Source organism: Megachile rotundata, chromosome 4, assembly GCF_050947335.1.
Source record: "Megachile rotundata isolate GNS110a chromosome 4, iyMegRotu1, whole genome shotgun sequence".
Lineage (NCBI taxonomy): Eukaryota > Metazoa > Arthropoda > Insecta > Hymenoptera > Megachilidae > Megachile > Megachile rotundata.
Window position 1 is genome coordinate 12,077,264 of NC_134986.1, and position 26,500 is coordinate 12,103,763.

General features: G+C 37.3%; 1 protein-coding gene and 1 long non-coding RNA gene across 11 annotated transcripts in view; one reads left to right on the plus strand and one right to left on the minus strand.

Annotated features, from left to right (window-relative positions):
• Hr4 (nuclear hormone receptor 4) overlaps nucleotides 1–26,500 on the minus strand; it is a 213,062-nt gene that overhangs the window by 57,282 nt on the left and 129,280 nt on the right. For 2 of the 10 annotated variants that reach the window (XM_076531310.1, XM_076531307.1), the window contains exon 1: nucleotides 8,633–11,460. The exons of the other annotated variants lie outside the window; for them this stretch is intronic. The gene's annotated coding sequence lies outside the window, so the exon portion shown is untranslated. Of the gene's footprint in view, nucleotides 1–8,632; nucleotides 11,461–26,500 lie in introns of those variants that run through there. 10 annotated transcript variants of the gene reach the window in all.
• LOC143264387 (uncharacterized) overlaps nucleotides 1–26,500 on the plus strand; it is a 143,929-nt gene that overhangs the window by 21,219 nt on the left and 96,210 nt on the right. The window lies entirely within an intron of this gene.

Sequence of the window (26,500 nt, forward strand, 5' to 3'; positions counted from 1 at the left end):
TCAAATCCCCAACTCTGAAATCCCCAAATTTTCAAATTTCAAAATTTTAAAATTCCCAACTCTCAAATCCCCAAATACTAAAATTCCCAAAATTTCAAATCCCTAAATTCTCAAATTTCCAAATTCTCAAATTCCTAACTCTCATATCCCCAAATTCTCAAATCCCCAAATTCTCAAATTCCTAACTCTCATATCCCCAAATTCTCAAATCCCCAAATTCTAAAATTCCCAAATTCTCAAATTCCAGCTTTCAAGTCCCCAAATTCTCAAATTTCCAAATTCTCAAATTCCTAACTCTCATATCCCCAAATTCTCAAATCCCCAAATTCTCAAATTCCTAACTCTCATATCCCCAAATTCTCAAATTCCAGCTTTCAAGTCCCCAAATTTTCAAATTCCAAAATTCTAAAATTCCCAACTCTCAAATCCCCAAATTCTCAAATCCCCAAATTCTCAAATCCCCAACTCTCAATCCCCAAATTCTCAAATCCCCAAATTCTCAAATCCCCAACTCTCAAATCCCCAAACTCTCAAATTCCCAACTCTCAAATTCCCAAATTTAAAAATCCCCAAATTTCCAAATCCCCAACTCTCAAATCCCCATTTCCCGATCCACTAATCAACTCACAAAAATAAAAATATACAAACACATGAATTTGCAACGGCACAAAAGTAGTCCTCCGTTCGGATTGGTTTAAACGAAAGAAACAATCGGTACAGAGAGAAACTAGAACAGAGCTTGGAAAGTATACCTTGTAATTGTTTTGTTCAGCAATTAGAACACCGTTTTATCGTAAAGGATGCTTTTAAGCACGCCGTATCTCCCGGTTCTATTCTGGTCCCTGTGTCAGATCGTATTATAAAGCCTTTAGTTTTAATCCACTGCAACGGCAACATAACGAAGCTCGCACTCCTGCTTGCATTCGTTAATGAGTCACAATAAGGTCGACCACTCGTTAAGTCATTTTTCTTCAATGCGTAAAAGCGACACTATCGTCGACATTATAGTATGAACAAGTTGCATTATTCACTAGACGTATCTCTTTCATGGTGTGTACAACTCTTTCGCTTGTTGACGATTTTATTGTTTTTTAATGGGACACTTTCGAATTTTTTAGATGGTTGTTTGGTGGAGTGGCTTTGGAACTTTTTTTGGGTTTAGGGTTATGAAGTTTTTAATTTATAAATTTACTAATTTTCCGCTTTTGTAATTTTGTAATTTTTTGATTTTTTGATTTTCTAATTTTCTGATTTGTTAATTTTCTAATTTCCCGATTTTCTAATTTTCCAATTTTTTAATTTTCCCATTTTCCCATTTTCCAATTTTCCAATTTTTTAATTTTCCAATTTTCAAATCTCTAAATTTCCAAATCTCTAAACTTCCAAATCTCTACATTTCCAAATCTCTAAATTTCGAAATTTTTACATTTCCAAATCTCTAAATTTCCAAAACTCTAAACTTCCAAATCTCTAAACTTCCAAATCTCTAAATTTCCAAATCTCTAAATTTCCAAATCTCTAAATTTCCAAATCCCTAAATTTCCAAATTTCTAATTTTTCAGCTCTTAAAATTCCCAAATTTCCAACTTTCTAAATTTCCAAACTTAATTTTGAAATTTCCAAAATTAAAAAATTTCCTAATTTCATTTCCAATACCCTATATTCACAAACTTCTTTATTTCCAAAATCTCTTACAAAACTTTCACAATTTTCGTCCAAACCCAAAATTGTAAAATATGAAAAGTTTTAAAAAGAAACTAAGATTGTCGTTCAGATCGTAACGACAGAAGTTTAGTTTCACTAGTAAGCGTAAGATGATGATGAAACACGTCCCGTGTACTCCGTAAGCCCGTCTGTTTTTCTCGTGAGAACCACGAGAGATTTGCTGAATGGTAATCGTGCACGAGAAATCAGAATGAGAACACATCCATTCGCATCACGGAAGCGAGTTTCCTGCTCGAAGGTCGATTTTTCAAGCAGCTATCGATATCGTTGGCAACTATTCGTCCTCTGCCATTGATCGCGATATAACGACACAATGTTACTTTGGCTTTTGTTCGTAACACCTGGCAACGTTTGGTCTCTGGTGAAAAACTGCGTTTATTAAGACTGGATGCACTTTCAATTTCAATGTTTATAATTTATAGAAATTACGGAGGTTTATATTGGAAATTTTTGGGTTTTGGAACTTGAAGTTTAAGTATTTGGTATTTTTAGATTTGAAATTTCTGTATTTTTAGACTAGGAATTTTCGTATTTTTAGATTGGAATTTTTTGTATTTTTAAATTGGGAATTTCTGTGATCTTAGACTAAAAATATTTGCACTTTCAAATTTGAAATTTCTGCACTTTTGGACTAGAAATTTTTGCTTTTTTAATTTTACAATTTCTACATTTTTAAATTTACTAATTACTGGATGCTTAAATTGATATATTTTCGAATTTTGAAGTATCAAATTTAATAATTTTCAAATTTCCAAATTCTCAAATTCCCAAATTTGCAAATTTCCAAATTCCAAAATCCCCAAACGCTAAAATTTCAAGGGCCCCAAATTCCTAAATCCCTAAATTCCCAAATCCCAAAAATCTCAAATCCCCAAATTTCCTAATTCTAAAATTCCTAAGTCCCCAAAATTCCTAAATTCCCAAATCCCCAAATTCTCAAATGTTAAAATTTCAAAACCCTCAAATCCCTAAATTTTGAAATCCCTATATCCCCAAATCCCCAAATCCCTAAATCTCTAAATCCCTAAATCCCCAAATTCCTAAATCCCAAATCCCCAAATCTCCACATCCCAAAATCCCAAAATTCCAACTCTTCAAATACCAAAACCAATTCCCCCAAATAATAAAAAATTCCAAACGTCCAACTCAGTCAACCAATTTGCCGAGTTTCGCAATCGCCCGTGGCGCGATCACCGGGCATCCGATCTGCCCACAAGCGCGTTAAACCACGTCAGTTTTGCGTTAGAACGACACCAGAGGTACGACAAGCATGGCGGACGTTCGTGTACGTAATGCCGCGATTACTGGCCGGTATATTTAGTTTGCGATTGGCATAGGTCGCGAAGTGTCTGCTGGTTGTTATCTATTTTCTACGCACGTGGCCTCTATAGGCCGAGATCTAGCCGGTTATAATCGGTGACACAGTATGGTCGCGACGCAAAGGAACGCCTTGGTGACATTTTCGGGATAAGGTTTCTTCTCTGGCCACACCGAAAACTCGCAGTCCCTGAAATCGGTTCATCGGATAAGGTCGATCTTTTATCACTCAAGAATTATCGACGATCTATGTTTACGATGAGACTTATTTAATCGATGAATCTGTTTTCATGTTGTACTATACGTTATGCTGGATTAATCTTTTCCAGTACGTATGTGTTTTGATCTCGAATGGGTTCCAGGTTTTTATCGTGGCTGATAGAAAAGAACAATAGGATTAAGTGGATGATATGCAGTATTACCTTATCGGTGCTCGTGTTCGAGACGTTCAATGTTCTTGGGTAAAATTAATAGAGGAAAGAAAAGCATTTTAGTGTTTTACCTTTATGGAAAATAGAATTCTTGTTCTGTATGCATTAGAAAATATTTTATTATTTCATTGTAGGAGTATGATAGATACAAAGAAGGTAGAAGTGCTTCTATGGCGTATCGAAAGAATTTGCTGACGTGGTTGATAAAATGATTGCAATATCAAAGGAATCATACGACTGATTTGTAAATAATTTATTAGAATTAAACAGGAAATGAAATAAAATTAATAAAGTATTTGAAATAATTAGTTATTTTATGCAATGTAAAATTATACATTATAAATAGTATTATTTACTATTGTATTAAGTTATTCAATACATTGTATTAACACTTTGACTGCTACGTCACATATGTACATATGCGATCCTTAAATCTCCATACAAATCTCTTACTATTATTGAGAATTTCTTAAGTCACTCAATTTAAAATATTAGTATTACTTGAAATTGTAAATAGGAAGTGTAAAAAAATATTTGCTAAGATTTGTTAACAATTAAATTACCTAATCGAAGCTTCATATGTGACGTTTAAATTTTCATATAAGTCACATATGTTATTGAGAATTTATTCACTTATTGAAGTACACTCACTTTTAATTGAAACTACTTGTACAAACTATTTGGAATTGTGAGTAATAAATGTAATGAAATATTATGAAATTATTTGTTAAGGTCGATCAATACATAAAATACTACCTAATCAAACTTGTGTTACCGCCATACTAGTCAACATGTGAATTAACATAATTTATCTTAAATAACATATTGAAATAGTAATTCATCATATCAACTAACAAAAGTCATCATATTAACCAATAGAATCCATCAAATTAACTAACATAATACATCATATCAAGTAACATAATTCATCATATCAAGTAACATAATTCATCATATTAATTAACATAATTCATCATATCACTTAACATAAGCCATCATAACAATTAATAAAATTTCCCAAATTACCACAATAAAAAATAATTTCAAACGATTACATTTCAAATAAAATACCTCCCATATTATATAGAATTCGACAGTAATCGATCAAAGATCAATCGATAGATCAGATGGATAGTAAAATAACCTCAGAAAAGTATGAGGAAAGTGCAATGAATAATTGCAGCAGCGAGGCGGATCGTAGTACGCTGGTACGACTATAGTGGAGCAGGCAAGCTGCACGTATAGATATAACGTGCATTCGTACGAACGTTTGTACCCGACCTATCCCAAGCTCCGTCATCGGGAGAGGGCGCCCGTCGAGCAGCGGAGGTTAGGATAGGTTAGGGACGTCACCGGCTACTGCGCTCATCCGCCAGAATAACTTGAAGCGGGGTTGCACAACTCTAGTTCCCGCCATGTGCCGCGTGCTCCTTACTTATCGTTTAACGCGTTCAACGTCGGCTTACTAACGCACATTTCTATCGACATACTAATTACTCATCTATTTTTTATTATTTTTAATTATTATATTCTTTATTTATATTTATTATTCTTTGTTTGTTTATGTGGATATATGTCAGGTGATGTTAGTGATCAATTTATTAAACTCATTTAATCAGCATAAATCAATTGCTGATTTATTGTTATTTTTAGCAGCAACAAATTTTATTTTGTTTATGTATTTTATTGATATATGATTATGCACATTATGTAAGTTAATGATCAACAAATTTTATATTGTTCATATGTGTTATTGATATATTGTTTATGTACATTATGTACATTAGTGATCAACCAATTTCATATGGTTCATATGTGTTATTGATATATGTGTATGTACATCATATGCATTAATGATCTACAAATATTATATTGTTTATATGTGTTATTGATATATGTTTATGTACATTATGTACATTGGTGATCAACCAATTTCATATGGTTCATGTATGTTATTGATATATGTTTATGTACATCATGTACATTAGTGATCAACCAATTTCATATGGTTCATATGTGTTATTGATATATGTGTATGTACATCATGTACATTAATGATCAACAAATTTTATATTTTTCATATGTGTTATTGATATATGTTTATGTACATCATGTACATTAATGATCAACAAATTTTATATTGTTCATATGTGTTATTAATATGTGTATGTACATCATGTACATTAATGATCTACAAATTTTATATTGTTCATATGTGTTATTGATATATGTTTATGTACATTATGTACATTAATGACCAACAAATTTTATATTGTTTATGTATGTTATTGATATACGTTTATGTACATTATGCGCACTATGTACATTAATGATATAAATTCATATTGATATATACATATGTAAATTCACATATGGTACTGATATATTGATACATACTAAGATGGTTGTTATAAATAAACCAAGAATAATTAAAGAACGAAAATAACAGCTAAAAATATCAACGCAAACAGTTATTATCTCCAAGACACTTTTGGCAGTTCCATCCTTCAATTAGGTAAATAACAATGTAACGAGAGGTGTGACATTTAGCAAGTGCCGTTACTCTAAGCGCCATCATCCTTCAAGAAACCGTCATCATCCTGTCGCGATCTGACAAGCTAACTTCTGATGCATTTACATGTGCCAAAGTTTGTTAACTTGAGGTAGCTCGCAGATTATCGGGCTAGCCTCAAAAGTGGGGCAATTGGATCGCACGTAAATCACGTTACAGACACGAGTTTCGATAGAATTTCATTTTCACCGGAGAATTCGCTTTTAATCGGGTTAAACGTTTCCGTATCGTATCCGTTATCGTTGTACGATTGTTTGTCGACAATTTCGCAAACGCATATGTCATACACGTTTATGCAACGCCACCGCGAACGGTGTTTAAAAAGTAATTTACCGAAGGGCGATGCGTCTTGCACTTGTTTTCGTGACGCAATCGAGAGAGCTGGATCCTTACGTAATTAGCTGAATAGCTCTCTTGAAGGCATTCTTCAACTACCTATGAACATTCGTGCATACGTGCATTTGACTAACAATCGTACGTACGTATAGACGAGTATTTATAGATTACAGAGAAACCGTTCCGCCCTACCGTGAACGATCGTGCAAACTGAACCACGATGATCCTGAGAATAGATAGCGACCAATTAAACGGAAACAATAGCCTTAGGCTAAGAGAACGTGTCGCCTGTAAATCAATGAAATCGAACAAAGAGAAAAACATTACTAGTGTAGTCTTTTCTTTTGTGGAGCATGGTGATTAGATACACGTGTTTTGGGTGTTAATGATACTCTAGCGAAAACTAGTGTCATGATTTTTACGTGAGTTCTAAATTTTTCAAATTGATTTTTAGTTCTAATGTTATCAAGTTTCAAATTAGTGATAGAAATTGCAATGTTCTGATGTTTCATAGACTTAAATTAATGAAATTTGTATTGTCAAGACAATCTATTTGTTAATGTCTTAAAGTTCTAAATTCCTAAATTATATTAACTTGATGACCCAATGTTCATATGTACCAAAGTCTGAAATTAGTGAGATTTTAAACGTCAATGTTTCAAGCTTGTAAATTAGAGAAAGAAATCCTAATGTACTAATGTCTCAAAGTCCTGAATTGATGAAATTTTGAAGTCTAATGACTTAAAGTTCCCAATTTCCAAATTAAATTAATTCTGAAGACCCAATGTTTGAATATACCAAAGTTCCAAGTTAGTGAAATGCAGAAGTCCCAATGTTCTAACATTTTAATATTCCAAAGTCCCAAAGATCTAATATCTCAAAAAATCCCAAAGTCCCAAATAATTAAAATTTCAAATCCCCAAATCCGAAATATCGAAATCAATAAAGTTGCAAATCCCTAAATCCTAAAATCCCAAATAATTAATACTTCAAATCCCAAATCCGAAATATCGAAATCAATAAAATTGCAAATCCCTAAATCCCAAAATCCCAAATAATTAATACTTCAAACCCCAAATACGAAACATCCAAATCCTTAAAATTATAAATTCCTAAACCCCTAAACTGCAAATCCCGAAATCCCAAATAATTAAAACATCAAATCTCCAAATCCAACACCCCTAAATCAATAAAATTGCCAATCCCTAAACCCCAAAATCCCAAATAAGTAAAATTCCAAATCCCCAAATCCCTAAAATTACAAATCCCAAAAACCCCAAATAATTAAAACATCAAATTTCCAAATCCATAACCCCCAAATCAATAAACCTTCAAATCCCACTTCCCAAACTTCTAAAGTCCCAAATTCCAAATCCTCACATCAAAAAATAAATTTCACTCCTTTATTCCCAATTTCCACCAAAGGTAATCCAACCATGTTAACACACGTAACGAGCGCGGTGAAAAGATTTTAATTGAAAAGTTTTAATTCCGCAACGTAACAGTTACGTTAACACGTGTTCATACTGCACGCATCCCATAATTTAATGACACCTTCAAGGTTTCCGGAATTCGTTAAAAAATTATTTTTGTATATTTGACGCTTGCATCAGCGTTGTATAGTCGACGTTTGCCTTCGATGTCTCATCTCTTCCTGATCTACTCAGTCGAAGCGTATATAGAGAGACGGGGAAAGGAAGGTTTTATCCTGCGGCAAAATTTGTACAAGAAATTCTCACGAATTTCGGTGAGCCGGAAGGCAAGCATCTGTCAACCAGCGAACGACCTAGACCTTTCGACTTGCACGAAACTTGTACGACAGATTTGCATCCGTCATTATTGTTCTTTTCTTCCTGCTTGTATTTCATAATTTCGGTAATCAAAGCAAATATTTCATTCCTTAACCTTTCGTGAATATCTACAGATTCTAAGATCTATTCTTGGTAATTAGGAAATTTAAAAATTTAGAAATTTACAACTTTAGAGATTTAGAAATTTGAGAATTTGATGACTCGAGAATATGAAAATATATAAATTTGAAAATTTATTCAAAATTATATTATTCAATATGGATGCATACAATGCTTCACAAAGCCCGCGAAAACTACCCCTTACAGTAAGTCCGAAGAGTCCGAAGTCAAATGACCAAAAATCAATACAAATCATACATTCAACTTTCTTACATCTTACGAAATAAAATCGAAGATTCTCGCAGAATGAGAATTTCACGAAATGAAAAGAAGTGACTTACATCTTTTTCCAGTTAAGACATCCAAAATACGAAAATCGGTGGCACAGGCAGAGTCTTTCCGAAATTCTGGCGACGATACCGTCGGGACCGGTATTAGCAGGGTCACCGACGTGTCTACGACGTATATCGTCGATCAGGTGTCAAGGGGAGGTTCGTCGTGTTACGTCAGCGTTTATACACTGTCGACACCCACATGTATCTATAACCCGTACACAGGCACACATACACGTATACACGGGTCACAAACGTCGCTCTACCAAAAAATCCGTGGTGCTCGATGGACAACGTGTTTCCGGCGTCTCGTCCGTTTTCTCAGATGTTTGCACGTGCACTTGCTCTTCATTTGTTCCACGATCACCCAGAAAGTTCAGTTCACCGATTTGCGGGAATAATCAGTCTATCAGATCAATAAAATCAATCAAAGCTGACTAAACGAAGCCGAGAAAAAAAATGCATAAAGAAATTGAGCGAGCAAAGTTTCGAACAACCCTTCTGAGATATCGATCCTGTTTCTTAAGTATCGTTCAAGCAGCGTGTCCAGTTGTACGACCCAGTTGCACGTGCGAGCTCGTCCTCAAAAGTGGGTTATCCTTTGTCTTGCGAGGAAACGTTTACGCGTCCTCGTCTTTTCGTTACCACCGATATCCTCTCGGTTTACCTCCTGTTTTCTTCGCAGACTCTCTTTGCCATCCGTTAAAAATCCGTATGCGACGAAATCTCGATAATCCCGGTAAATAAGGGTTCATCGATCGTTCGCGATCCTCCTAACGCGGCGGTTGTGCAGTCCAGAGGATTCGGGTCCGCACACGTTTCCCCGCGAAGCACAGGCTACGAACTACGAAGCTTCGTGATCGGTTAACGAAACCGACGTCGTTCGTAACTCGTTCGTCCACGTTTTTCTTCACTGTCCATTTCACTGGACGGTGCACCACGCGACCGCGTTCACCTTTCGAAACGGCGTGCAAAGTCCAACTCCCTTTCCCGCAATTTCTTCGCTCGGCCGTTGGTCTAGGCACGAAAAAGTGTCCGGCGGTGACCAGCTCTCCACTCTTCACGGTGGCGTATATTTTCGAAAATAGCCAGACGAAATTCCCTCGGAGTTCGTTGCACCCTCGGCCGGTCGCGTATTCAGACTCGAATCGGGTTTATCCGAGCGTGGTGGTAACCCTGTCGTCGTAACATTATCGGGCGACAGCGTGCTTATCGCCGGGTCACCGTTCACGCGTCCGCTTTCACGGAGACGAGACGCGTGCGGTGCGTGTGCGTGGACCAAAATGGCAGCCATGCAACGGTTACGTAACGAGGCTCGTTCTTTTTTTCCCTCCCACTCCCGCGGATCGTTGCACGACTCGTTTAGCAGGAAGCCACGAGGTACACCCGCGACCGGGTTCCGCGGAAAACGATCAATCGACGCGTAACGACGGAGAGCGTCGACGATGATTCGATCGGAACGCGGCTCGGACAAAGAAGCGCGTCGATATCGATCGGCAGTGTGGTCGGATCGTTCGAATCTGGTCTAGCGAAATTTCGCATTTGACCCCGTCACGTGATCAGTCGAGCCTCCCTCTGGCAGTGCGATTATACGAAGGTCTCGTGTACGAGCTAGTTGGCAGTGTAATGAAAACGAAGTCGATCGATTGTTCCGCGCTCGAGATCCTTTCCCCGGTTCTTCAAGGGTTGCGCCTTTCGAACGGCTGATCGCGAACTTCCTTTCAGGACAGCGCATGCCCGCCGCTGCCGCACGAATCAGAAGACATACGGTGACTTTGGCCGTGGGACCAGCGAATTCCGGTCGTCCCGTTAGAAAAGAAAAACACGATAAAACGAATAAAAATCACAGCAAAGAAGTAAGGTGCGCCACCGATCAGGCGGCGATATTAGTCGCTATTGGCAGTGCTGGTTACGAGATCAGACAAACGGGAGGATCAGTCGCGTTCCATCGGTCGTTTCTGTGCCACTGGGCTGACCAGCTAGCCCGTCGACGACCTTTTCGGGTTAAGGACAACCCTTTTCGCGAAGGGACGAGGCAAGCTTCATCATCGATGCGGGACCGCGTGTACGGAACGCAGAAGCGAGAGAAAGGGACAGGACGCTGGTGCGTTGAATATTCTCGCTCGATGGCACTTCCGGATCGTGAGCCCCATGCACTTTCTCCCGATCGTTTCCCGGTTTAGCTACTCGATTTCTCGGCGCGTTGCGCGGTCCGATCGTCGAATTCGACGAAACTATTCCGAATCGATTCGGCGGTGTGCCGCATCGGAGTGCAACGTCCGGCACCGATAATTCTAGAAATCGTGGCGCGCGCGTGACAGCCGCTCGTTAATTCTCTGTCGCGATCGCGTCACCGATGGAAACGATCGCGGCTGGCCCGTCGCGAGAGGGTTGCACCGGACGAGCGTCGAGCACCGGCCAGCAGCAGGTTGTCGTAGGTCGCAGGACGGTCCGTTTCGTCGGTTGGAACTGGTGCTTCCGGTCGAGGCACGTGGCTCCACGCTCCGGACCGTGTCAAGCAAGGGACGGCTCGAGTTTTCGCGCGGGACACTTCCGGTTTCTGGTAAAACGACGACGTCCATCACCATCACCATCACACCCACCACCATCGGCACCACCTCCACCGTCGCGCGTGTCTTCCTTCTCGCCCCGACTTCTCCCGTGTACACGCGCGTATACCTGGCCCACCGTAACGCGTACCCGCGTATGCGTGCCTGCGTACGTGCCCGCTCGCGTGCACGTGTGCGCGTGTAAGTGGACGTGTTTCTCTCTCGTCGTAGCGAGGTGTAAACCGAGTGTCGAGCTGAGTTGGCTTCGACAAAGTAGGGCGACGACTGGGACAGCGGCCACGGGCACCAGCGCTCACCGACGAGGAACCCGTGCGCCGTGCGGTGGAGGAACTGTGGAAGTGGAAGAGAGAACCCTCCTCGTAAAACGGCAGCGTAGCTCTACTACGTTCTCCAGTAGGGGAACCTCTAACACCGCTGCAACCAGCCTAGTCGATCGCTTAGCGTTACGCGAGCCGCTCCGCTCGCGGAACGACTCTATCTGCATCCTATCTACCGAACCGTTACCGAGATCGAACCGAAGAGCTTTTACCTTAGATCTCTTATCAACCTACCTACCTTCTCCGCACCATTTCATCCACGAACTTGCACTTTCGTTTCGACCGATTTCTAACGCTATGATACTCTAACGATACTTCGACTCCTTATCGATCGATTCGACCGGCTCTTCCAATTACTTTCGAACAATATTCTTCTTGGGACCTTTTCAAATTTTCATCTCGTTCTAACTTTAAGTAAACTAACGTATCTCGTTCTATTTCAGAGAATCTAAATTCTCGAGAGAATTATGTTACATTCTTCTATTTACATTTTTAATGCATAAGGTAATGCCTTGTTTGCATAATGTCTATATTTTTAATAATTAATCTATATCGACATTATTACGTTTCGAACCCTTGGTATATTTACAGTAATTATATTTGCGACTTTTGATCAACGTTTCGGTTTAATTTTATCATGAAAATCTTGTACAGTGTAAACCTACTTTTACCTGCAACAGAGCGTTTCTATCGATTGTACGACTTGTTACGTATCGATTATACGGCGGTTACTTATCGAGCGTGTATCGCGGCGTGAGGCGCGCGAACAGACATCTAATTAAATGGCTAACGGGCTTATTGTATCGTTTTATAAATGAGAACGCTTGTTACGTAACCGGCTGGTCGCATTGTTGACAGAAGCGTGGTTATTGTGCGGCAGGGAAACGCGAACAGCCATCGCATCGAGGTTTATCGTTGAAATTTACCGCAGCTAATGGCCGGTATTGTAGGATTTTAGCGAGGCCTGGCTACGCCGCTCGGCATCGATATCTTGATTGAAACGCGAATTTCAAGTGTCGAACGTGCGAATTTCGCGTGATCGCGTGACAACGACACTTGCGAAACAACGGGAACTAGTGCGGACCTTATCTTAAATAGTATGCATCGTTCTGGAATGTTGCGTTGAATACTTTCCATGGGAATGTCTTGTTCGCTATATGCAAATTTCGCTTCTTCAGGATTTCAGGATTTGGACATTTTCAAATTTATTATGTTGGAAATTTGGAACGATGCGAAATGTTAGGTTGTATATTTCTGTATTTTATATGGGAGAATTTTGTTAAGGTACCACATATGAATTTTATGTCTCTGAAGATTTGATTTGAAAATTTAGAAATTCAAGTCCCTGTCGATTGTCGTTTTATCATATTAATACTTGCCGATGTGCAAATAATATTCGTAGCTAATGATATAAAATGATATCATAATAACTGTGTTTATAATAAACTACAAATCTATCTTAATATAAGTGGTAAGTAATTATACGAGCAAGTTTTGAATGTAGGCCAATCCATTTGACGCAGAAGTTTCTCAAATAAATCATATTATTAAAGCTCCGCTAAATACAATTTGAGGTTAAAGATTCGAGAATAATTAGATCTGAAAATTGTCAAGTTAAATTTGCACTTTTCTCCTGTCATTCTTCGATTGCGCAATATTTAGATTAGCAAATCGACGTGTTAACCTTTCCAGGTCTAATCTTTCCTGCAATTACAGGAATACATTATACTCGTATGACAAGATCAATACCCGTTGAATATCAGACCGATTATTGCAACACTCCAATTTCTCGATTTTAGAGCTGTCACACCAAAGTTAAATATTTACGAAAATCAATGCAAAAATGTTTTTTAAACGCGAAAGAAATGTTTCGAAAGTGTCCGAGTGAATTACGAGTAATTATTTTGGAAAAGAAAGGCTTAACGGTTCTAGGAAGACTTTCATTCGGTAGGCAGTGATACTTTACGATGATTTGGCTGGGAGGAAACAATAGATTGTCAGAGAGAAGCCGAGACAAAAGCAGACCAGGAAAACAGCTCGAAGGGAAGTGTTTAGAATCAAAAGAGAAAGCAGCAGCGGTATAAACTGCTTACGAGAACTCTCGTCAGGCTGTATACGCGTTCCTGTTATTCTTTTACGGTCTAGGCCACGATGTTCGATAACCGAAAAACTTTCACCTTCCGAACCACGTTACACTCGCGAGTCCATGACCAAAAGGATCGTATCGTGTGTTTTAGCACAGCTGCGAGCAAGCCCTGTCCACGATATAGCCTCGGTTCTCTTGATCTTGATCTCTCAATCGGCCCGTTACATAAAAACGCGTCCGAAATATCTTGGTTAAAACGGCTCGTGAAAAGGTTACGAGCGAATTCCTCCTCGTCTTTGGCGCGAGAAACGGCCGACCTGACCTTAGCGTAATTAGAACTATACAGATGATTCATTTTTCTTTCTTTCGATCAGAAATTTTAATGTAATGGCCCATGCAATTCGTGGATTATTGGTGGTTATGGTAAGTTTTTTCGGAAATTTTGAAATTTTAGAATTTTGGGGATTTTGGGAATTTTGGAATTTGATGGAATTTTGGGAATTTTAGAATTTGATGGAATTTTGGGAATTAAGGATTTGGTGATTTGATCATCTAGGGATTTTGGGATCTAATGATTTTTGGATCTTGGTATTTTGGGATCTAGGGATTTTTGGATTTAACTATTTTGGGATCTAGCGATTTTTGAATCTAGCTATTTTGGGATCTAGGTATTTTTGGATCTAGGAATTTTTAGATCTAGCTATTTTCGAATCTAAGGATTTGGGGATTTTGGAATTTTTGGATCCAAGGATTTGGAGATTCAGTAACTTTTGGAGCCAGCTATTTTTGGTTCTGGGAATTTTGGGATCTAGGGATTTTGGAATCTAGGTATTTTGACATCTAGTGATTCGGGGACCTAGGGATTTTGGGATCTAGGGATTTGGGAATCTAAGGATTTTGGTATCTAGAGATTTTTGGACCTAGGGGTTTGGGGCTTTTGAAATGTTTATATTTAGGAGTTTGGGGATTTGGAGATTTGGGGATTTTGGGAATTAGGAAATTTGGGGATTTGGAAATTTGACGATTTAAAATATTGAGAATTTGAGAATCCCTAATTGTAGAAAATTTGTAAGTTAACAATTTGATGCTTTGGAACTGTGGTAATTTAGGAAATTTGAAATTTTGGGAGTGTAGAAAACTTTAAAACTTGAGAACTAGAAAATTTGAGAATGTAGAAATTTAATTATTTCCAAATTTGAGATTTTACAAATCTACGAACGTGAGAATTTGGGACTCCACAAATTTGAGATCTAGACCCAACTCAAACTTGTAAGCTTACAATCCTCCATATTAAAGGATCTAAATGTATGACCAAGACAATTCATAAACTTGCTATCTGGACCAACCATTCTTTCCAAAGATTCTTAAACGATCTGCGAACTCTAAAACCCACGTTTCCACCAAAAGAATCTGGAGTTCTTTCCATTCGCAGAAAATTGAATCACTCTAATTATTCGTTTAACAAGCATCAGAGTAGCGATCATTCGTGAAGAGTCGTAGCGTCGTTTAATTTTAAAGAAAAGACGTAGCATAACCCAGTTATTTTTCATAGAAATTGAAGGGAATCCTTGCTGTAAGGACATTCGCCGAACAGAATTGCAGTAGGAAGAATAGTCCTGTGAAAAGGAGTACCGCGAGTGGGGGATCGTTCAGGTCGAAGGCCAACCGGAGCGCTCCTTGGAGCACTGCACGTCACAAGGATCCTCCACGTCGTTGCCCTGACCTCAAAACTAGCTGACTCTCGCTATCGCCGTTACAATTACGTTCTCGCTATGTTCAACCAGATAGAACTTTGAACGATATTGCTCAACACTGTCGTTTCGTATTCTTAAAATTCACTCGAAACTTTGTAATTACATGTCTCGTTACGCGTTAAAACAGCGCTTAAACCTTTCTAAGAGACATTCCTTTTATCATGTATCTCACTGGCTAATGAAATTTGTGGTTTCTAGTAAAGTTACGAGACATTCCTTCGCTTTTCACTATAGCGGGTTATCTGTTAGGATTTGTGGTTAGGTCTCTCGTAAGATTTCTAGTTAACTAGGAAGATTTCTCATAAGATTTGTACTTATGGAACTTGTAGGATTTCTATGATTTGCAGTTACAGAACTGGTTTTTGGTTACAAAATTAGGAAGATGTTTCGTTCTTACATTTATTTTTTCGTAATAGTTTGAGGATTATTTGTTGAGATTTGAGGTTAGGTTTTTAGTAAAATTTCTAGCTATAAAACTAGTAAGGTTTTTTGTAAGATTTGTAGTTACCAAGCTAGTAAGATTTTTAATAAGGTTTGCAGATTAATAAGATTTGCAGGTTATTTGCTAAGATTTGAGGTTAGATTGCTAAGCTTCATAGTTAAACTAGTAACATTTCTATTCATAAAATTAGTAAACTTACTTGTAAGATTTCTAGTTACAAAACTAGTAAGGTTTACTAGTAACATTTCCAGTTACAAACCTACTAAAATTTGAAATTCTTCCATATATACCTCCCATATATAAACATCATAATTTTAATCAACACATAAATCAAACAAAAAATTTCTCCCAAACAGATATCTTAATTTTTAAAAACTATTATATTAAAACTCCCATAATGAAATTTCCTGTACTTTTAAGTACAGTGGGGTTAAAAAACGACAGCGGAGATTAGAAATGCACGTGTGTGGTACAAACGATCACACACGAGGGAGCCATAAAATATGGCGTACAGCTAAAGGAGACAGAAATATCTTGTCCTTTTTTGTCGTGATTTAAAAAAACGATTAACCATTGTAGTACCGCATGTTTGTACCTCGCGGACGATTAATCTTGCGGTATTTTAATAGTACAGTTTCGAGTCGTAAAATGTGGGAAACAGGAAATTTTAGCGCGATGAAACTTTTCGACGCTGCAATAAAAGTCTGTTTGACGTGAAAACCGTGTATGCTGCGATTCAATTCGAGAGTTTTATATACCGAAAGTAATTTTCATTGTTAACGAGGTTATCTTGACCTGGGGCATTGAATCGATAATTTGTAACGGTCAGTCAAATTGCTCGGTTAAAGTTGTTTACCCTTCGACTCAACATTCAGAGGAAGCGTTCTACAATGAAGCTCTCGCAAAAAGCAAGATTCAGGTTAAACAAATATGTTGTTCAAGGTAGAACATTGCCTGCTCAAATGACGTTGTTTGCTCGGGTATTTAATACGCTGAAAGCTCCTGACCTCTGAATTACAGTCAAACTCGCATGAAGAGAATATAACGTGTTGAATTCAGTCGGTCACACACTTATGGCTGAAAGATAATTTTCTTAGAAAGAAGTACAGTTTATTTATTTTAAGTAATGTTATTATTTGGAAAATTATTACGGGAAGATTATTCGGTAGTTATTTTTATGAGGTAATTGAAAATAAATGTCATTAACAGTATTGGTAATTTGTGAATTTGAAGATTGAAAATTTGCAAACTTCTCAATTTCTAAGTCCCCACATGTGAATATCTCCAGCTCAAAAAACGTATGAATCTGTACCTTGAAACTTGTCCAAGTCTCTCACTCTCAACTCAAAGAAAATTTGAGTTCTAAAATTTTAATCGCAGAATTTAGCAGCACAAGACTCACTGACGCTAAAAGTATTCGAAAGGTGACTTCGTCAGAATCGGTACATTTGGAAATATATTTCATCTAAATCTGCAGTATCATACCACACACGCAAAAAAGCAATACTGACAATTAGCAAAATTCATCAAACTTCCCACCCTTCAAATTCTACACTACCTAACCAAAAGTACCTTCAGCCATGTCACATCAAAATGGTCCCCTTACCAAATGATATCCTCACACTAATTTTAAATTCTCCAGCCTTTAAATTACCCAAGTTGCAAAATAAAAAGAGTCCACCAAGAACCTAGGTAAAGAGTCGAAACGTAGAAGGTTATAGTCGAGGATTTTTAGGTGGGCTGAACGGTCACGTTGTTCCGTGGGAAGGCTGAGTTCGGTATACAAACGTTTCACTCTCGACGAGCCGGCTGGATAACGGGGCTCTGTTCACGATGGAGGTAGAAGGTAGCTCGTCGAGAAAGAAGGGAAAGTAGTTCTGTGAGTCAGTGGGGCTTGCGGTACCCCGCGACGTTCAACGGTTAAGCAGCCTCGAGTCTTGGAACGGGAAACGGTAATCCAGATGAGCCACATCGTTTATCCTTTTCGAAACGCGATGCTCCTCTGCCGAAAACTTTCCTTATTTTTTTCAATCAACCGTACGTGAACTTTCTTTACCTCGACATTCTTTTTCCTAGGTCTTTAATAATTCATGTCTAGGAAACTACCCTCTGAGATGCAAGTCCTTAGGTGCATGAAATTTTCGCGATGGTTGTATTCAGGGAATTTTGGCAATGTTTGTGGAAATGAAGTTTTAGTAACATTTATTTAAATGAAATTTTAGCAACGTGTCTATAAATGAAATTTTAGCAACGTGTTTATAAATGAATTTTTAGTAACGTGTTTATAAATGAACTTTTAGTAACGTTTGTATAAATGAAATTTTAGTAACGTGTCTATAAATGAAGTTTTAGTAACATTTATATAAATGCAATTTCAGCAACGTGTCTATAAATGAAATTTTAGTAATGTTTGTATAAATGAAATTTGAGTGACGTTTGTATAAAGGCAATTTTAGCAATGTTTGTGTAAATAAGATTTTAGCAATTGTTTGAGTAAATGAAATTTTAGTAATGATTGTATAAATGAACTTTTAGTAATGTTTGTATAAATAAAGTTTTAGTAACATTTATATAAATGAAATTTTAGTAAGGTTTGCATAAATGAAGTTTCAGTAACATTTGTGTAAATGAAGTTCAGTAACATTTGTGTAAATGAAGTTTCAGTAACATTTGTCTAAATGAAGTTTCAGTAACATTTGTATAAAAAAAATTTCAGCAACATCTGACTATAGTTGAAAACTCCAGTTCTCTTCAACTACGAATTTATGATGTGTGAGCTAATTTGTTCCCGAACGTCACTAGGTCTAAAAATAGCAAAGGTATAAGGTTGAAGTTAAACCATAGACGGTTGTCCGCTTAATTCAGCTTCGATTCTCCGTAATTACATGTCTGTACAAATAAACGAGTATCGACACTACAAGCAGCAATACGAGTAGCATAATGTCTCCACATTGATTTCCGTAAACTTATTAAAAGTAGAATCCCGTAAAAGTAGCTGAACTATCTCAGTTTGGATCTGTTCGATCTACATTAAAGATTCGTGAAGGCGCAATTTGTAGCAAAGCAAATAGAGCGGCAAAATTCGTTCTACCTGCAGCAAGTTAGCTAACGACTTAGTGCAAAAAGACTTTTCTATTTATTCTTTGTCAATTGCGTTGACTACTATGTCAAGGATACACTGCCACTTTGCTGTTGCTACCAGCGTTGCTTGCATTCGATCGGTCAAACACAATCGCTGCTAAAGCATCGTAATAAATCAACGAACCTATCGAAACGATAAATCGATATTTCGATCGGTTAGAAATCGATGCGTGGTTGCTTTTTTCGTTCCTTATATAACGCACGCTTGCGAAACTGTTACGCGATATTGGAAGAGCAAAACGATCATTACAACACGACGATAGCAGGAAAATGAAATTGTCGTGCAGTCGGCCAAGAGAAACTGCTACCTTCTCGTAATCTTTCCTTCCTGTCTCTCCACTTAATACCATGGTGGTTATTTTACGATTAGATACCGTGTGTACCGGTTCAAACTTATGGTACAATGTCCCGGTTCTAAATCATGACAATTACCATTCTAGAAACTTTTATGCGTTTACTGGAACGCTGGAAACACTGACAGTATGCCACATCACGATATGGATTATTCAGGACGCAAGGATTCATTTTCTTTGAAAGTGCTGTAAATTCGGTGAAAGAGTTATTCTAGTTTTAGACGTTCATAAGATGAAAACGTAAATGATTGTAGATAGATGGATAGGTAGATAGATATGGTGTAGATAGACATATATGTAGATGGATACACATGTAGATGGACATACATGTAGATAGACATACATGTAGATAGACATACATGTAGATAGACATACATGTAGATAGACATACATGTACATAGACATACATGTAGATAGACATACATGTACATAGACATACATATAGATAGACATACATGTACATAGATATACATGTAGGTAGACATACATGTACATAGACATACATGTACATAAACATAAATGTAGATAGACATACATGTACATAGACATACATGTAGATAGACATACATGTACATAGATATACATGTAGGTAGACATACATGTACATAGACATACATGTACATAAACATAAATGTAGATAGATATACATGTACATAGACATACATGTAGGTAAACATACATGTACATAGACATACATGTAGATAGACATACATGTACATAGATATACATGTAGGTAGACATACATGTACATAGACATACATGTACATAAACATAAATGTAGATAGATATACATGTAAATAAACATACATGTAGATAAACATACATGTAGATGGACATACATATAGATGAACATTCATGTACATAGACATACATGTAAACATACATGTAGATGAATAGATAAACGCAGAATATTCGAACACTTAATAAAGTTGATAGAAAGTTAATCTCTCAGCGAAACTAGTCAAGAAAGTGTACAGCCTCTTATCTTAGACTTTGGCTAGAAAAGTTCATGGGTCCTCAAAAGACAATAGATGCAAGATTCAGTTTATCTCCAATCATATCCACATAGATCTAGTCTCAATCTGGCAAAACTGTCCATCGTAGATGTAACCGCAAGTCGGACGATTCATGGTAGACAATAAATAGAACGGTTTAGAGGAACCAGAGCTTGCATCGCGAATTTCATTTTCCATAGTGCGAAACGCAATTCGACACGCTTTCCTTTGCTCGGTCACACCGGATGCAAGAATAGCGAACCGAAGTGAACGATCTGACGGTCGGAAGAAACGACGAAGACGATGGTCGTGCGAACCGTGGCTCTGCTCAGCACGCCGTCACGTTCCATTTAGGCGGGAGCCTGCAGAAGAAGCCACGGTTTCACGAGCCCCTCTCGACAACGTGTAAGTAGAAAGTGTTCCTTTGCTTATTATCGCGCCAGCGGCCACTTCCTCGTCGGCCTGACCTTTCCCTCCGCTTCTATTTTTTCACCGCGAAGGAGGAGCGCGAGAACTGCATCCGCGATCGTTAACTGTTAACCAGTTCAACTGCACCTTTTCGTTTCTGCCAGATGCAAGACTGATATTTTAATTACATTTTTGGGATAGCACGATTTCGGGGTTTGGCAAATTTTGGGATTTAGACATTCTCAAATAGGAAACTTTGATTTTTGTCGATTATGGAAATTTAGTATCTGAAAATTTAACAATGTGAGGATTTAAAAATCGCTAAGTCCACAAACAATATTTGATCTCAGGTTACAGAAAACTTTTTCGCTTATACTAATTATTACTCAAAGAAAATGTACACTCCAACTGTACAATTAAACCATTACTACACACATACATCTAATAAATTAACAGTCAGAATTAACTCATATCATTCAACGCCTTAATACCATTTTTTCTCAATTACCACCTAACCTTACCATGCAAGGTCCCCTATTCCTATTCCGCGGATACGGGGTTCTAAGCTAGCAATTGTGAACTGGTTAATCTCGTATCTGGTCCTGGCACAATTTTCCGTTCTATCGGCTGACGGAATCGATGCTGGCTGGTCGTCGACGCGTTGCTCCAGACAACCGGGCACCGAGATGCTTAGGTCAATCTACGTCGACGGATCGTCCTTCGGTTTTGTTTATTCGCCAAAGGGGATTCGTTGCGACACGAACGGTTTCTCGACGAGGTGGTATCGTTCCACGGTGTTTACGAGTTGCGAATAAGCTTTTTCGCGGGCGAACGCGGTGGAGCGAAAGAGAGCGAAGAAACCATGGGAACGAGGAGAAGTCGAAACTGGAACGTGGCCGGAGTAATCGGGGAAATCAAGGAGGAGCATCCTTGAGGCTCTCTCTTCGGTTTCTCCTGCGATACTTCAACTTTTGTACAATCGACAATTTCCCTAAGGAAAATATTGCTGGGATAAGATTCACCACGTATCAATTTTTAGGGAAGGCTTCAAAATTTGTGGGTACATTGAGGGCTTTGAGGGGTTGTGGATTTTGAGGGTGGAGACATTTATGTTTCATATAAAAACTATGTCAAAATTTTCAAGAACCTAACTTGACTTAAACTTGACTTTCCTCATATGTTACAAGAATTCTACTTTAACTGAACTAATCAAATAACATCTTATCAGCTTCACATAAGAAATTATGTCACTAAGAGGATAAGAGCTACATCCAAATCTATGACTGAATGAACGGAACCGTTTGAAACAGTGAACCCGTACAGGTTGAACGACCTGTTCAAAACGCAATTGTTCGGATCGGTTGAACGACCTCGGGACGGCCGCGACTTTATTTTTTTTAAACAATGGGGAAAGTGTTGCGAAAGCAACAAAGCCGGCATGTAACGTTGGCCTCACGTGCGAACCCGAAGCAGACAGACTTCGTAAAACCGCCACGGTGCCGAGGGAATCCTTTCGTTTTCGCGTGTCACCGGTCGCTTTCAAGCTCGTTCTCTTGCTTCTAGCGAAATATTTAAGCCTTTCACCGCGGTCAACGTGAAACTCAGACTTAATGGACGGTGTGCTCGACTCGTTACGAAACGAGTCCTCGACGGTTCGGCTGGAATTCGGACGAGGGAAGGTCAAGGGCTGCCGGGCACCGGCTTTCACCAGAAACTCGATCGGTGCCCAGGACATCTTGTACAATTTCCAATTTACGCTAGTTCCACTAATTTCGACACGTTTTTTAATCATTTTAAAGGTTGTTTCAAACGTTTACGATCGGTGAAATGTGTCACTTTCGAGATTTGTTGATAACATTTTTTGAGGAATGTTAGTTATATCGGGGTCATTGGTGTACTTGTTTAGGGTTTTTTGAATAGCTTTAATTTTATGTTTTTGTTTGCAGTAGTTTACTGGGGGAATTGACTTTGGAATATGATATTTAAATATCATATTAACTGTATTATTAAGAAAAAGCTTGAGAGGGGTTGAAAGGGGTTGATATTTAAAATACATCATTTAATTCTGCTGACAATATCTTGTTAAAATATGTCTTCACATAGAATTTAAATATCAACCACTTATTGCATGATTATGTCTATTTTCATTGAGAAGTAATGAAGGGGTTGATGTATAAAAATATACCATTTAATTTTGCTAACAAATTTTGTCAATATTTTTCCTATAAACATCTACAATTCCTAAACATCAACCCCTTATTACATGACTCTAAATACCTTCATAAAATCGAAGTAAAATAAAAAACTTATCAGTACATTTGCCATAAGAGATATACGTTCTAATTTTTATCAACCCCTTGCACTTCTAACATAGTACATAGTACATAGTACATGCAGTGAAATGATATTTAAAGATTATACATAAGGAGGTAAATCTCTAACGAGAAAAGCATGGAATTTGTTAGCAGAATTAAATGTTTTCTTACCCTTGCTACCCCTACAACTCTACAATGCTTGCACTATAAATTATTCTAAGAATATTTACTAGAGCTTATCTGATGCACAGTCACGCGATGGATAACGACTGATTTCCGTAACTTACCCTTAATTCCTTACCTACCTTGAACATTTTTACAAACGCACCCCTTTGTGTGTAGAAAGTAATCAATTAAAAGAAAATAGAAACGTTACTTTATACAAACCTTTTCATTAAAAATAAAGCATCAAACTTGGAACGTTTCGTTCTAATTAAAATTTACTTTAATTTATTAAAAAATGTAACAACCATGAATTGTTATAACAAAATTTCCTGGTGAAGATTAATGTCTTATTAGAAAATTAATTCTCTGTTAGTCATAACTAATTATTTTTGTCGTAGGTATCAATATTATTTTTTACATAAACACCCTTTTAATAAAAAAGCAATTTAAAAACTGATATCATTTTGTTACAACCCCCGTAACTTTACAACCCCGTATTTACTATAAAATGAGGTAACAAATTATCGGAGAACGCGAAGAAAATCGATAGAGTGGTTGCCGAACATCATGTAGAAGGATTGTAGACAAAGTTCGCAGCTGATTTTCATTACCCGCGAGTTCCCGGTTCGATTTTGCCTTCGAGCAGATCCCGGTTCGTTTTAGCGAAACTAAACCGCCCCTTCATTCACGTTTATTGTCTTCGGCACACTGAATGAGAGTGCGTTGCCCCGTGGATCCATGAGAAACGATTATTTCCACGTTCGTGTTCGCACGATATCGCGATGCCTTCGCTCGTGTAAGGCGACCGACTCGCGAACGCGTATGCCAGCTTGTCGATTCCTACGTGCGAACCACGTTCGAGGAATCGATTGCGTAAATGTAGGAAGCGACGATGCATTCACCTTTTGCGAGCTGTAGCCTTGTTCGAGCAGCGGTTCTCAGCTCGATGGTTTCGTTCTTGTACGACGAAAATACAACCGAGATTTCCTGCGCTGATCAATTCATTCATTCAGAAGGACGTTAGTATTTGGATGTCTGCCAAATTACCGCAAGAAAAATATGCGACATGTAAGTTTGGTGGTTTGGGGAAATTAACAAGAGGTAAATGGAATGGTTTGGTGGACTGTTTGGTTTTATTTCTTAGTTAGTTTAATTGAGGAAGATAATATTTGATATAATAATAAACTTGACGAATATAGAAAATGAAGGTTGAGCAAATGTGCAAGATATGGGACATTTTTTACATTTTTCAATCGTTTAAGCTTTTCGCTGGTACACTATTCAATTTCCCAATTTTTCAATTTTCGATTTTTCAGTTTTTCAATTTTTCAAAATTTCAATTCTTCAATTTTTCAATTCATCAATTCATCAATTCATCAATTCATCAATTCTTCAATTTTTCAATTCTTCAATTTTTCAATTTTTCAATTTTTCAATTTTTCAATTTTTCAATTTCTCAATTTCTCAATTTCTCAATTTTTCAATTCCTCAATTTCTGAATTTCCCAATTTCCCAATTTTTCAATTTTTCAATTTCTCAATTTCTCAATTTTTCAATTTCTTTATTTTTTTATTTCTGAGATTGCAATAATTTAAATTTTGAAATTTATTATATGTAAATTTCCCAATTGTTAATCTGTGCAATTTGTAAATTCCCAAGTTCTCAAATCCCTAGATCCCTAAATCCCTAGATGCAGAAATCCCTAGATCCGGAAATCCCTAGAACCCAAAATCTCTAAATCTCCAAATCCCTAAATCCCTAAATCCCTAAATTCCTAAATCCCTGAATCCCTAAATCCCTGAATCCCTGAATCCCTGAATCCCTAAATTCCTAAATTCCTAAATCCCTAAATTCCTAAATCCCTAAATCTCTAAATCGCTAAATCCCTAAATCCCTAAATCCTTAAATTCCCAAATCCCCAAATCCCTAAATCCCTAAATCCCTAAATCCCCAAATCCCCAAATCCCCAAAATTAAAAATTGCTATATTTCCAAATTTAAAAACCTAAAAATTAAAAAACTTGAAACACCTAAATTTCCAATTTCCCAAGTTTCTTAATTCATAATCGAATTTTACTAATTTCTAATAAAACGTTCACGCTATGTGGTATAAAAATTCCCGAACAAAAACGAATGTTACGCTTTCGAACGATTTAACGAGGTCCAAGGATCTGATTACGAATATCGTCAATTAAAATCACTAAAACGTTACAATGAAACAATTTCCACGACGAAGATCAAGATCCTAATGCGACTTTATATAATCCGAAGTCACGAAACACGCGAATAAAACGCGGATAAGATTTCTTCGTACGATCTATATTCTTCGATAAAATTGACTTTAAAATCACGTGTTACGCAGTCTCGTTTAATTAAGTTACATGGATCATTCTGATGGTTTCGACTGTTTCCATATATGATGTGTGTACAATGTTGTGGATAAGGAAGTAACGTTTCTTTACGAACAAACACTATGCAACACTGCGTGCGAACGTGATAACGATTTAATTAAACACGGACGTAACTATCTCCAAAACGAATTTTTACGCAAACTTATTCCGTGAAGGGAGTGTGATTTTCCATTTTTATCTTCCTTTAGAAACTTCGAATTAATTGTATATATTTGTTTCGAGTATGAGTCAAGGTGGATTAGTCTTTGTTTTTAGTTATAACAAATTATTAAATTAAGTCCAAAGGAGTAGCCGTGTTTAATTAATAAATTAAGTATCAACACTATGAACAGAGACTACGAAGACTATCAATGTTGCAGTTTATGAATTTTCATATGCAAACACATTTGTTTACATTTCGTACATGAATCACATAGGTATGTACTCACATATGTTCCACTGTTTTCATGTTCCTCAAAAGTGTGACAAAATTCTAAAATACCGAAGAGTACCATAGGTGTCCAAAAAACGTGACAAAATTTAAAAATACCGAAGATTATCATACGTTTCTAAAAAATGTTAAAATAGCGAAGATTATCATAGGTTTCCAAAAAACGTGACAAAATTTTTAAATACCGAAGGCTACCATATCTTCCCAGAAAATCAGACAAAATTCTAAAATAGGGAGACCATCAAAGGTTTCTGAAGAACGTGACAAAATTTTGAAGTAGCGAAGACTATCATAGATTTGTGAAAACTTTGACAAAATTGTGAAATATCGAAGACTTTTATGCCATAAATCAATCATACCTTTTTTCAATAAAAATAGAAATTTGAGAGAAAAGCAAAATGAAAGGTGTCGAAGGGTTAATATAACAAAAAAATAATTGCAGAAATTATGGAATATTATTATAGTTTCTTGTAGAACGTCTGACAAGTCGA